Here is a 12,873-nt window from a genome sequence, read left to right as displayed (position 1 = left end):
ACCAGCACCCAGCCCTGTCCCACCATTCTCAGACCCTGTGAGATAGATCCATCAGTGAAGACATTGCCTGGGCTGGTGCCCCCCTCAACTCCCTGTTCTTTAGGGAGCAGCTGTCCCTCATTACACTCTGACTTTGAGAAGACAAAACAGAAGTTTATGTATGCAAACCGTTCTTTCTATATAAATATTTACTTTGTATTTGTTCACTGTATGTCAGACAGAGGAACTACTGAGTTTAAAGGAACAAGCTAATGTCAGTCTAAGAAGGACTAAATACACTTAACGGAGCATAACCAAAAAAAAAAAAAAAGGGGGATTTAGATGTATTTTAAATTATTCCTTTTTTCCCTCATAGAAAAGAAAGTTCACAATTTTCTGGAAGCGGGAATAGATCCTCACCTTCCAGTAGTCCATTGTTTTGGACTACTTTTTTACTACTACTGTTTTTGTGCTCCAAAGTGAAGGCAAAGCTGGAGTCCATCAGATAAATAAACTGGTAAAAGCTCTGGCAAATTTCCAGTAGATGGCTATCTGTCAAGAATGGCTCATTAGGTCTATCCTACAATTTCATTACAACTTCAATAAAAACAATTAATTTTTAGAAACATCCAGGTATCACCAAACCAGCATGGAATGTCAAAAACTTCCATCTGCTCCTTTTCTTGAATTGGTTCTTTTTGCAAAATTTACTGCAACTAAAAGAGACCAAAATCATACTAATAATCTGGCAATAAAATGCAGTTTCTGGGTCAGAATTGGAAATAAGAGAGACTGAATTAGATGCCAGGGAGTAATGACCTTGTTGTCTGAGGAAAAAAGAACAAAAGAAAACAGAAAGCAGTCTCCCAGTAGTACTGATGATTCTATATGAAGAACAATGTCTGGTAACCTTGTATGGAAAAAGTTAGGTGTATCTTTCTAGTTTATATTAAACTATTACATTATGAAGATTTAAAATTTGACTTTTCTCTCCCAGGACTTACAGATATTCATCTGGAGACCTTTTTTTAAGAAAACTTAAACAGAATCCAGATGAAGGCAATTTGAGATGAATTTATTAGGGATAAGAGTTCATCTCACCATTCAGCTTCCTCCGATCATGAACAACAAATCAAATTTGGTTCTTAGGTGCTAATTTCACATGATTGGACATGTTTTAAAAAATAAGGTTCTTTAGTTCCATACTATGCCTGGTACTATAGTGAGAATATCACAAGGATATCTTATTAAATATATACCTGAAAACTGTGTTGAATTCAGCGTTATTAGTAATGAAAAAATCAATAAAAATACAAACTGAAAATCTGCAAAACATCAAACACCTTAGCTTAAAAGAGAATGAGCCAACATATTCCTTGTTGCTGTTCATCATCATTTTGCTTTGTCAGTCTTTAATGGCAATCTGTCACTGACAATATTTGGCATAGAAAAACATACCTCACGCCTGCATGTAAGTCTGACTGTGCATATGCATATATCGGTGTGCGTGGGCAGGTATCACTTACCCCAAAAGCCACACACACACAGATATATAGGTAATCTGAAGTGATTTGAGAAGACTAAATAGAGAAAGTGTCATTTTCACTTTCTTCATAAGAAAGAAAGAGTGGGAGAGATCCAGTCTCAGAAGAATCTCTCTCACTATGTTTAGTCTTTTTGTGAAAGTCTACCAAAGAATGAAGGAAATTATACTATCATCCACTTATCATTTGCCTTTCTCTCACATCATGCTTTGCACCATGGACTAGCCCATCCTCAGATTTCTCCTCTTTAGATAGTCAGTTCCTTCCTCTCAGTGCTTTCATAATAATCACCACATTGCCATTAGGATTATTCCAGTCTTACGGATCAGTATCTAAGAGTGGGCTTTTCCTTTGCATCAAGATTCATCCATTTCTCAGCTTCATTTTCAGAGGAAGAGGCTTATGTGATCTTGTTTCTTTGTGTTCATCTATGTATCTATCCTTGAAAGTATTTGAACACAGAGACCAATTTCTACCAAACTTAACAAAGGGCAAAAGTTCAAAGATGCTCACTTCTGACATGCTCGGAGACCAGGATGAGGACAAGCCAAGTAGAGGAGACGTCTCCCGTTTGTGTTTCCACTGCAATGAAATTCACCCCTTATTAGATGTCAAAACAAAGAAACAAATCCATAGGAAATCTTGAATCTGTTCTTATGAGGAAAACTGTCACCAGCAAGAGGTAACTAATTTTCCTCACTGTGGAGCAGGGACTGTAACAATTTAACTCTGAGTAGATAACAAGAGACACGAGAGATTATAGCCTTTCTCTTCACGGTAATAAAACCTTTGTTTATAGTGGACTGCTTCTGCAACAGGAATCTCAGAGCATAAATTCTACAAAAACCAAGAACCCTTCAGTAAAATTCAAGTTCAGTCTGCTTTAGAGAAAGTGGGATTTCGTTTTATGAAGATACAGAAGATACAGAACAAAAACGTGGCTCACCTCTTACTTCTTTGAGAGTTAACATTTCCTGATTCGTACTAATCAAACAGTGCAAAAAACCCTCCATATTTGTGAGTAATTTATTTTAGAAAATAGCAATAAAATTGTATATTGCATTGCACTACAGTTCATTTTTATATATAAGCAAGCTTGGCTTAGCTATGAAGAATACAAGTGCTGTGAGAGTACTGTGGACTGAAAAAGCCTTGACAGAAAGGCAGGGAGAGGTCAGAGGCAGCTGAAGGAAACCAAGATTTGGTTCATTCCTCATACCAGCATGCAATGACAGGTTATAAGAAGGAATGTGACTGGCTTCACATCACATGTCAACTTTCCTGCCTGCTCAGTCTTTATTGGTGTCAAATTTTATTGTTCAGACTGACATACAACTGAACATGACTTTAAAGGGTTAGGGCATCATATCCAAGCGCAGTTGCAGTTGGTTTAAACCAAGGAGTTGCAGCACCCCTTATTCCCCAACCTGTTATCTCCCCAACTCTTACACCTTCCCAAGCAGCAGTGGCACCAGAGGCGAATGTGGGAACTACATGACTGGAGGCAGAAGATGGGACCTTGACACGCCTACTATGGGCAGTTTAAATTCTGGTGAAAACACTTCCTGAGAGCATGTTCCAACACAGCTAAATGAAAGAGATACAAAGAATATACAACATTCAAGAGCACTATTAGGTACACAAGCAATTATGTTGAGTAGTGTTCATGTCCACTGATTATGCTTGGAGAAATAATTGCTTTCCATCACAGATTTTTTTTCAAGAATGTCTTACTCCTTTCCTACCATAGCAGTACTCCTGGTTGTACAACTGTAACAGAGTATTAGACACAAAAATCATTCATAAGGCTGCATTATATATCTCAGAGTATTATGTACTTGAGAGGGCAGATAATGTCTGACTATGTGCCAGTAATTTTTATACTGTTAAGCAAGTATAAAGTCTCTTCATGTGTCAGAATTTCTCACCTCTTATAGAAAACTCAGAAATCAGAAGAAAAGCAAAATATGGCCTGTCCAGTCTGAGCTCTATTGACTCCTTAATGTAAACCTGAAGTGGGAATAGAACAAAAAGAAAAAAAAAAAAAAGTGGTACTGTGTGACAAAATCCCAGTTTAGTTACACAGGTGAAAAATGTGAGGATAGGTGCAAATTTAATAAAAATTCAGATTCTATTTCTTGATAACTTCAACTTTCAAGACTCCCATTTTAACAGACCTAGAAGAACAGATTATTAAACAATTTTCCTCTTGCACTTTCCCAGACTAAAAGGTAGAATAAGAACCAAAGACCTGATTCACTGAATGTTCTCAACCCACACTAAAATGAGCTTCTTACTAGATGGAGTCCCAAATGCTTTACATAAAATACCAGCGGGGGAAGCCTAACTCAACTTGCTTTCTATGTGGGAAGACACAGACCTAAGACTGGTGGAAAAATGCAATATGCGGGAATTCATGTGTTGGTTTCTTTTTTTTAAAATGAGGATATGGGCTCCCACTGCCCAAGGATATCTGCAGGCAGCAGAGCTTTTTTTTTTTTGGTGGAGTTTGCTTTTGCTTGTTGGCGTTGGTGTTTTTTGGGTTTGTTTTTTCATTTCAACTCTATTTTCATCTGCGGTGTTTGATTTATATCCACAGCCATAGAGATGTGTAGTGTGCAAAGATAATAGATAATATAGATGGGATAAAACACTTTGAAAGCTTTTCACTTTTATGTTGATGCTTTTACAATGAGCATCATTGGAAACTCAACTCTTGGTGCCTGAGACAGAAGCTGCTGAACAACTGACACCCTCTCGGGCAGCTGGTGTGAAATGTCTCAGATTTAATCAGCCCTTTAAAGTGATAGGCATGAGAAAGTTGCTCATAACCATGGGGCCCTCTTGCAGAGTGGTGCTTTTGCCATGCAGACCCCTTGCTCCTTCCCTTCTTCCTGCCCCCCATAATACCCAGACACTGACCAGGACACACTACACTTCTTGGCCTTGGAGAATTGTGCAACTAACTGGGACGACTTTATACAGAAAATTTCTAAGTGTTGTCCCAGAAGCCTGAATAAAATTTTTCCATGTCTTTTGATGTCAGGGCAAACCTGAAGCTGGAACGGGTTTCCCGTAGGTCTATGGCCTGTCCTTGGAGGAGCCAATGTGTACTGAATACATGAATTTTGAGAAAAGCTTTTCCTGCAGTCCATTCCTACCTACTTCTTCCATGTAGATCTTTTGGTCTTTAATAAATTTCATCTGTGGCTTTGCCCTTTCCTTTACTGAAGAACTACTCTGGTTCACTTTCTTTTTATCCTTCTATTTCATGACAACTATAACATATACCTTTCATATCTTTATCTGTCTGTCAAATGTAGCTAAAATTGGCCACAGGTTATATTTTCTTTTTTGTGGGGGAAGCCAAGAGCAGCTGACAACCAAGCATTTTGTGTGTAGAATCTGTATAGAAATATCTAAAAATATATAATACTCTTGGGAACTATAAAGTTTTACATATGCTAGATGATGGAATTAATTAATTCCTTTTTTTAAAAAAGTAACATTAGAAAAAAATCAAATGCTCTGATTTCCATATGAAAATACAATTTCTTTTACTTAATGCCTAAAATTTTTGAGTGAAGCCACAATGGCAGGTTCATTTTAAAGGAATGTTTTTTCCTTTCTTATACCAAACCATATAAAGCTACTGTTGTCAGAAAACTTTGTCCCTTTAACTTATGAACTGATCCAGCAGTCAAAACTGCAAATTGCAGTCAAACTCCAAAAACAAGAGCTGTAGATTGTGTAAGTGTTGAGCTTTTTAATCCCTGCAGTGTCACACTGTAGTTCAAGTTACTATTCATTAAATAGGAATTGTTAATGTTATTTGTTGACACCCAGAGTTATCTCTATTTGACAGTCATTATCCTGCAGCAAGGCTGTTTAGACTTCTTTGGACCTTTTCTCTGTGATCAAGCTGTACTCATTTTTCTGTGAATAGAAGCTCATTTATCATTTAAATTGGGAATGACCACAGAAGCCCAATTTCCCACTAAGAGTTACTAGTTAGGAAGCAAAAGGGATGTAGTAGTTTTGAATTAAGTTCAGACCATCTTATCTTTAGAGGAAAAAAATTGAAATATAAAAAATTAATATTCTCCACCTACGATAGTTTCCCTTACAGTGTTTCAAATGTGGTTGTGTTACTATCACTGACCAAAGATGTTTTTTATAAAGATTGCAAAATTCATCCCTTAAGTAGTAGGAGGAAGACAATATTAAAAAAACATTCTGTGGGATGATAGAGAAGAAAGGAATAAGATGATCTAAGGTAGTCTGTGAGTCAGATTGCCTTTTCAGTAGGGTTCTGTAGCCTTTGCAGTATCACATTATACTGCAAAAATAATATAAGCAAAAGTTTGAATTTCTAATTCTTTGGAAAAGCAACTTCTCGTTCCAAATGAATGTCAAAATATTGAGGGTTTTTTCTCATCAAAAAGTTCAGAAAAACTCTGATTCAAAAATAGCTAAATATTGTGTTATAAGTCAGTTTGACATTAAATTGGATTATCTGTCATCCCACATGGTCTCACAGGAGCTGTACCATCAGCAGCTCATAATCTACTTCATAAGCAGTGCTCAGTGTCAGGACTTCATCTTTCACAATGTACTGACACACACACTTCACATATTCAGTCAAAAGGCTACTATATGGAATCATGGGAGTTATGATCCATCTGGGGAACATAGATTACCAGAATGCCTGGAGGCAGGACTCCAAGCACCTAATGGACAGATGTTATGAAATTTCACTGACAGGAGGAGATCTAGATTAATGCTGAATTGAAGCTAGTATTTCAAATTTGGCAAAAAGGAGTGTTTAAGTATTCCTAATGGACTTTATTTAAAATCATCAACATAAACCCGTGGTTTTGTAGAAAATTTATGTTGTGTAGAAGTTGGTCTCCTTTAGCTAAAAGAAACAAAACAAAATTTTCCTGTCCATCTCTTGGTGTGATGCAAGTTGATGATTTTAGACTATTGCAGGAAAATGTGAGATAGTTATAAAAAATGACAAACTTTTTCACTTTGATTCTTTGATTGTGTAGAGACTTTACATAAGGCACTGCTTCAGAAAGGCAGGATGAGCATTAATAGCTAGACTATTTTAAAAAGTCAGATGGCAGGATGTCAGGCAATGTGGCTGGAGTATTCTGATGTTTGATAACTCTGTAACTGGAACAATCTATTTCAGGCTAAATTACTAACTGATTTAAAGCAGCTAATTCATCTGAGCAACCCATTTATGTGAGCTTTACAGAATTATATCAGCAAAAAACTATTACATATCACAGCATAATAAAATTGAGGGCATGTTGAGAACCAAGGGTCGCTGAGGTATTGCTTTATGCTTTATCTCCACTTAACAAAAAAGGCAAAGAAAGATAATCTTCTAATCAGTCCAATATGAAAACTGGAGATGAGAGGTCTTTTTATGCTCTTTGTTACATGTCCTGTACTTGCTCTTTGTTACATGTCCTGTACTGTTGCTTTTTGAACACCAAATTTCTTTCCCAAAAATGAACAGGATATTTTTCTTGCTTGTGATGGGTTTTTTGGTTTTATTTTTTCGTTTGTGTTTGAAAATGTAGTTGAGATCGTGAATGAGTCATGTCTCTTTCATTACACTGCATTCTTTTATAAGCAATTTCACCCTCTATTGCATCATGTTTCCCATTTGATGTAATAAAGTAATTCATCATTTCTTAATCACGCCCCTTGCCTTTGCTGTTTTGAAAAGGTTGGAACAAGATGCAGATAAGAGAGAATTAAATTATAAGAGTACATTCAATGTCACTTGGTGTGGCTAGAATGAAAATAGGTCTTGTCAAACAAATAAGATTCCCTTTTGGTTGAAATTACAGGTTGGATTGATAAAGATAACTGCAGAAGTATAATTGAATAATTAAGTATTGACATATAACATTTCAATTTAAAAATTAGCCATCTGTATGAGCAATGAACTAATCATCCAACTGATAAACCTCCAAGAGTCAGTAGATATCATCGCCTAGTGCTTCTTCAGAAACAGAGTAGAGAAGGTTTTCCTGTCTCTGACATATGCAATGCAATGCAAAAGCATCAGCATTTTGTGGTAAAAACTGTTACAAAATTAAAGCTTTGCACCAGAGAGGACATTGTTCCTCTCACTCAGTGATTATTTAGCTCTATATATAAAATAAAAAGCAGGTATCAAGACCCTTTTAAGAATGACTACAGTGTGATAAGAGATTTCATTTGGGATATGGATAATCTGGGTTGAAATCCAATTCTTAAAATGAATTAAAAAAAAAACAGAGAGAAATCTGAACTTAGACTCTCCAAATTCCTAAGAGGTGTGTTTCTCAATATTCTGGAAAGGAATTCTGTTCTTTTTAGTTTTCATTACACATTCCTGAATCTGAGAAATCTCTCTGCAAAATTCTCATCAAAACCAGCACAATCTATGAAGGATTATTAATTCCAATATATCAATATAATCCATTGCAAAAGACCTTTAAATATACCAGCCAATGTCTACTTTCTATGAAAATTCTGTGTAATCTGACAATATAGCTGACAATAATCAGTATCTTTTTCAGTGGTATGAAAATAACATAAAACTCCCGCTGATAAAATCATATCAATAGATACAAAAATAAGTGGAATGCTAAATAATGATGATGAAACACCATCACACTTGGTAAATTGCTCAGTAAACTGAGTCCATTCAGGCAGGATACATTACACTAAAATATGTGTGAAGCGCCATATATATAGGAGAGACTGTTTTGTGGACATAGAAGCCGTGAACAGGGCTCAGGATTCCCACTGTCTGAGTCAACTACTGCAGTAGAGGGTGGATGCAGCCCCTGTTCAGACGGAAGATGACTGGTTCAGGCTGTACGTGTGTTACTGAATAACAATGATTACTAAAGGTGTCTCAAATCTAACAGAAAAATTAAGTCGCATTCAAACTGGAAAAAGTCTTACATTTGTAACAATCTAAACACTGAGGAAAAGGCGAATTCATCTTCCCTCACTGCCTCTAAGTGAAGATTTGATGGCTTCAAGAGAAATAATGTTTCAGTTCAACAGTTTTCAAAGTTAGATAACATTACTTCTGTGTTCATGATCTCAGATTGCAATCCTGTAGCCTTGGAAGAAGTTATTAGCCTTCAACATTTCCAGCGAAATTAAATGTATTAGTTTGTAAAATACAGAGTTTTAGCTTTTTTGAATTATATCAGACATTTCAAGTGTATCATGTGTTTCATCAGTTAGTTCTAGTGACAAACGTAGCACCTCAAGCTGCTCCACAGAATAGGCACTTTCCCATTACTGATGTGTGTAATTCTGCCATAATTGTTAGTGTCAACTACTCTATGGATCAACCTTATGACAAACAAGCGTGTACTTTCACAGGCTCCAGCAGTGAGGAAGCCTGGCTTCCCATGAACTTTTAACCTACATCATAGACTTTTTGTGTGAAAAAAGAAATTATAGATCCAACTGGAAAGTCAATCTATTTCCCATAGGGATTGTCCAGTGGCTTCACTGAATGAGCTTCCAGAGGTGATTTTGTTTCAGGTATTACACATGAAAACTACTTTTCCTACATTTATCTATCTATTTTCATTAAACTAGAGAACTAGCCTGCAGTCTAGTCAAGCAAATTCAAGCCTGTCATTTGAACCTCAGTTTTAGGTGCCTAGTGATGCTGTTTAAGTGCTTGAGCATAATAATCACTGAGTGGAAAGGAGTGGGTGTTTCTGAAGGCCTTCAGAAGTTATTGTTCAGCTTACCTTCATGCCTAACCTATGATCATGAAGATCTCTCTTCAGAGAGATCTATAGACCATCTGCTCCACTGCCTTAACTATACAGGGAATTTAACCAGACGCTTTAAGAGCACTTCTTTGCTAGGAGTGAAAAGACAAATACATTATGAGTCTTCAGTTGAGGAGACTTGACTCTAAATAGTAGTCATCATCAACTGTAGAAAATATTACCAGAGAAGAGCAGAACTCCAAAGGCTGTATTAACATGTGTTGTAGGATCCCAAGTACTTTTTCCATAGAAATCATAATGAACATAAAATATTTTATTGTTAATTAGTTTTATTTTTATGTCTAAAATAAAAGTTTAAGGTAGCTGACAACCAAATTTTTGAAAAAAATTTCTGTAGTAAGGAAAATTATGTAAGAAGGTTTTCCCAAAGTTTAGTAATTTTTTTAAATTATTATATGAGATTCTTATCAATATGTCTATTTGTCTAGAGAGCAATGCTTTAAAAGTATCAACACCATTCCATCACATTTTTCTAAGCTAACATTACCACTTACCACCTCTGCTGAGCTTTATGAACTATCCAGCAAGAATCTAACTGATCAGCAAACTGTCAGTGGAATTGCTGGCAGCAAAGTCTGTGCCCTGAGAACATATAGATTTGCTAGACATGTGCTTCTGTGCAATATATAGCTCCATATTTTCATTTAGGATACACAGAGAATTTCTTATCCTTAGGCTACCTGCAACTTGGGATTTTATTTGGATTTGTTTCCCTCCATCTTCTGTGTGCTTTTTCTTCCTGAATTTTTTGATGGTCTTTCCAGCATGCTAGCCTATGAGGGTTATTTTCTCTGTTATTCTATCTTTGTCTTATTTCTTGCCTTCCTTTAGCTTAATACTCTTGTTCCAAACTGATGCTGTTTTACTTTAGTGCTCACATTGAAATTCAATTGGAGATATCTTTACAGAGATAAAGGTTCTCCTCTCATAAATCTCCCTAGTAAGCTGGATTCACAAGCTCCACAAGAGATTCAGCCTTTGATTAGGGATTTATTTCTCTGAAATCATATAGGACTAGTAAAGTTCTTAACCATGCATGTTTTTTGAGCATTTTTTGATCCACAGTTTTTGTCTCAGAACTCATCAAATTGCTCTCTCCTGTGTTCAGGCACCATTTCTAAAAATGATGTTCCATTTAATTGCTTTATTTTTTTCTCTCATCAAAACCTATAAAAGGTATTATCTCAATTTTTAAAAATCTTTATCACAGGGAGCTCTGTATACGCACACAACTCTTGCATCCATTGCTTATATGCACAGATATTTAAATCTATGGTTCAGCTGAAGCTGCATGATTTTTTTCTTCCTCAGGACTGTAATGTTCAATAGTTTATCACAGTCTCTTCCTAAGCATGAATATTACACAACTGAATATTGCCACATTCTTGCATGACATGTTAAGTAACACATAAGAAGATCTTTTTTTCTGATGGCCCATTGCCTCTTTATTAAGACTTAGATATATTCTGCAACTGTAGCCAGCACATGTTGGCTTCTCAGTCCCCCTTTCAACAGCTTGCTTCTGCAAGCTGATGGTTTCTTTCTCTAACACTTTTCCAGAATTTGTAGTTATTGCAAAGTTTACTAGAGGGTAAACAAGCAAGTAGTAGTGTTGTCAATTTTCAGTATCTTTGGTTCTCCTTATGGACTAATAATTTTGTAATCCCCTTCACATTATCAGTACATGACTTGCTTTCTTTAGTACCAGCTGAATAGCAGCTGATATGAAAAAAAATTCATGGAACGTCTCTGGAAATGCCACAACACGAGCTCATTTGGAAGTGTCAATCTCCAAAAAAAAAAAAAAATTTATGATGTAAAGGTCTACCACAAAACAGTCTCTCAATATCATTTAGTGGATCTACAATTTCTCTTGCTATGTGTGTACTTGGGACAAAGACTGATTCATAAAACAACCCTAAACAGCAAAAATAGCAGAAAACATAAGAATATAATGATTTATGATTACATCATATACTTGTGAGGTTGTTATATGTAAGGTGATTAACTACTGTATGAGTGTTTGAAACTCACATGACTTTTTGAAACTACCAACACTTCGAACCATTACTACTTAAAGCATTAACTAAGAATTGAGAAGTACTGCAGGGCATTATAAATAAGTGCAAAGCCTCTTTAATACTTTCTCCAGTTCTTATCTCAAGCTGACAAAACAGTGTATCAGTGTATTTCAGATACCTGAAAAAATAAACAGTAATCACAAATTATTAGTAGTATAAAACCACAGTAGTACCACAGGGAAGTGAAAGAAGGTAAAATACTAAAAATTGACCAGGAATGGTGTTGTTTTTTCCAAAGATAGGATCTAAGTTGAGGTCATAAAATGTTACTCACAGTTAGGAGGAACATGGAACTCCAACTGGCAAGTGATGTTTCGTTGAATGCAACAAGCAATCACATGTGCAAATTGCAGTTTCATCACAACAGTGCCCTTTCTCAAGTTGCTGCTGTCTATTTGGGTGTACAGCCGTGAGACAGCAGTACACATCTCTAAGTTGTTCACCAAACTTTGAAAATGGCAATGCAGTACATCAGCTCCTCAGCTGGGATAAGCCACTGATGGTCCTTCTCTGAGGTCCTGTTTCCAAACTAGTGCCTGGAAGTCCTGTAACACTTTCATGTTGGGAAGTTAAAAAATATTAGGCTTCTTTTCCAGCTTTACACACTTCCTTGTTTGAAGATGGAGAGTGTAGAGGTAAAGGCAAAAAAATCTCCTTTCTATCTCTGCTCTCTTTAGGTTTGCTCAATGATATTTTTTGTTCCATAAGTGAACAATGAACCTTTGTTCAGCAAGGACCAGCAAAACTATTAGCCCTGATGACAGAAATAGAGCCTGAGATTTAGGTTTTTAAAAAAATCAAAATGTATTGTTTGTTCAGTTTCTCTTTATTCCATTTTTTTATCATAGAATTGTCACATCATGTGTCTTTCCTTGTAAACATTGGGTTTTACCTCCAGCAAACCACAAATCACAAACACAGATTGCTAAAGATGTTTCTATCTTCCTTTTTTCCCCGCAGAATAAACTTTTTGTCTGACATTTTCTCTCCAAGAGAAATGATCCTCTAGTAAGTATGGTATGTATTTATTCTGAGTTAATGTGATGCTATCATGCACCTCTTCCATGACTGATTTTCTCCTTTTTTGACTTTGGGGTTTATGTCTTTTTAGGACTTCTGAAGCATTAGGACTTTTACATGAGCACAGATTCTGGTGGTGTACATCACACTGCAGTTCTCCTGCACAGCATTTTCTGTTTCCCACTGGTAGGTCCTCAGAGATGAGTGGCTAATAGGAAGCCATAAAATGAGCCTGAAATGGAATTCAGGTTGTCAGAACCTGCATCTTTACCCTTACAAACCTGAAGTCTCCAGGAGTATCTTCCTTCTGTCTGAATTGAAAAGTCTAGGTACTTAAATACAATAGGTAGCACCCTTCAGTTAGAGTCAGCTCTGTGTGTCTTAGTAACCTTTATCAAATTCTATGCCTTTTCA

The 12,873-nt window shown here is 36.2% G+C and overlaps 1 long non-coding RNA gene across 1 annotated transcript in view; it reads right to left on the bottom strand.

Moving 5' to 3' along the window:
- LOC135411841 (uncharacterized) overlaps positions 1-12,873 on the bottom strand; it is a 31,773-nt gene that overhangs the window by 2,596 nt on the left and 16,304 nt on the right. The gene's annotated exons all lie outside the window — the stretch shown is intronic.

The sequence above is a fragment of the Pseudopipra pipra genome, chromosome 3, assembly GCF_036250125.1.
Source record: "Pseudopipra pipra isolate bDixPip1 chromosome 3, bDixPip1.hap1, whole genome shotgun sequence".
Classification (NCBI taxonomy): Eukaryota; Metazoa; Chordata; class Aves; order Passeriformes; family Pipridae; genus Pseudopipra; species Pseudopipra pipra.
This window is presented reverse-complemented; position numbering and strand designations above follow the sequence as displayed.